The following is a 1,814-nucleotide window of genomic DNA, read 5'->3' on the forward strand; positions in this document are numbered from 1 at the left end:
GCGATCTCGGCTCACCGCAACCTCCGCCTCCCGGGTTCAAGCGATTCTCCTGCCTCAGCCTCCCGAGTAGCTGGGATTACAGGCATGTGAAGTGTGGCTTTTCAAAGGCCGGGCATGGTGGCTTAGGCCTGTAATCCCAACATTTTGGGAGGCCGAGGTGGGCGGATCACCTAAGGTTGGGAGTTCAAAACCAGCCTGACCAACGTGGAGAAACCTGATCTCTACTAAAAGTACAAAATTAGCCGGGCGTGGTGGCGTATGCCTATACTCCCAACTAATTGGGAGGCTGAGGCAGGAGAATCGCTTGAATCCAGGAGGGGAGGTTGTGGTGAGCAAAGATCGCGCACCACTGCACCCCAGCCTGGACAACAAGAGCAAAACTCCATCTAAAAAAAAAAAGAAAGAAAGAAAGAAAAAGAAAAGTGTGTTCAAGCCAGGTGTGGTGGCTCACACCTGTAATCCCAGCACTTTGGGAGGCCAAGGTGGGTGGCTCACCTGAGGTCAGGCATTCAAGACCAGCCTGGCCAACATGGTGAAACCTCTTCTCTACTAAAAATACAAAAATTAGCTGTGCGTGGTGGCAGGCGCCTATAATCCCAGCTACTCAGGAGGCTGAGGCAGAAGAATCACTTGAACCCGGGAGGCGGAGGTTGCGGTGATCCAAGATTGCGCCATTGCACTCCAGCCTGGGCAACAAGAGTGAAACTCCATCTCAAAAGAAAAGTGTGCTCAATAAAAGGTAGAAGTTGCATCTCTTATTGCTTCTCATCTGTGCTACTGTAAGGCTCCTGTTTTTCCTTCACCAATTCATCCTACATAATAGATTAAGGTAGTGATCTATGAGCTACTCAAAAAATCCTAATAACTCCCCTTCATCTGACAGATTATGTTCAAGCTCCTTAGCTGGGTTTCAAACTCTTCAAATAACTGTCCTCAACCTGTCTCTCCAATCTCATCTCTTTCAATTTCCCTTCAAACACTCTGATTATCCCCAAAACCCATCCTTATAATACCTACCTCCTGGGATAATCAGCCTCCCACTTCCTCTGGTCCAAATCTCACCCATCTTCTTAAACCTAATTTGAATGCTTCCTCCTGTAAGAACTCTTTCCTAATTCCTCTCCTTACCCTGAACAGCACTTGACCACAAACATGTTCATTCTTCTAAGTTCCAAATAACATGTTATCTTATTTTCTCCCCGCTGCACTGTCTTACTCATCTCTGATTTACTGTCCAAGAAAAGCAGCCTCAGAATTTCCATCCTTAATGAAAATTCAGAGGTTATTAGCTAGTTTCCGAGTTCCCAGAGCACAGTGTGGGGATTCCTAAGGGTGCCTAAAACACTTTCCAGGGGTCCACAATAACAAAAATATTTTCATATAATATTAAAATGTTCTTAGTCTTCCTCATTTTTTTTCCATGTTGGCCAGGCTGCTCTTGACTCCTGGCCTCGTGATCCAACCACCTCGGCCTCCCAAAGTGCTGGGATTACAGGTGTGAGTCACTGGACCTGGCCCAGTCTTTCTCATTCTTATTCTCCCACAGTGTACAGTGGAGTTTTTGAGACTACATGACATGACATCACAACAGACTGAATTCAGAAATAGATAAAAATCCAGCTGTTTGGCTGGGTGTGGTGGCTCACATCAGTAATCCCAGCACTTTGGGAGGTCGAGGCAGGCAGATCACCTGAGGTTGTGAGTTCAAGACCAATCTGACCAACATGGAGAAACCCAATCTCTACTAAAAATACAAAATTAGCCAGGTGTGGTGGCGCATGCCTGTAATCCCAGCTACTTGGGAGGCTGAGGCA

At 46.6% G+C, this 1,814-nt stretch overlaps 1 protein-coding gene across 1 annotated transcript in view; it reads right to left on the reverse strand.

Moving 5' to 3' along the window:
• Nucleotides 1-1,814, reverse strand: part of MEI1 (meiosis inhibitor 1) — a 120,692-nt gene that overhangs the window by 116,261 nt on the left and 2,617 nt on the right. The window lies entirely within an intron of this gene.

The sequence above is a fragment of the Mandrillus leucophaeus genome, unplaced genomic scaffold, assembly GCF_000951045.1.
Source record: "Mandrillus leucophaeus isolate KB7577 unplaced genomic scaffold, Mleu.le_1.0 Scaffold2, whole genome shotgun sequence".
Lineage (NCBI taxonomy): Eukaryota > Metazoa > Chordata > Mammalia > Primates > Cercopithecidae > Mandrillus > Mandrillus leucophaeus.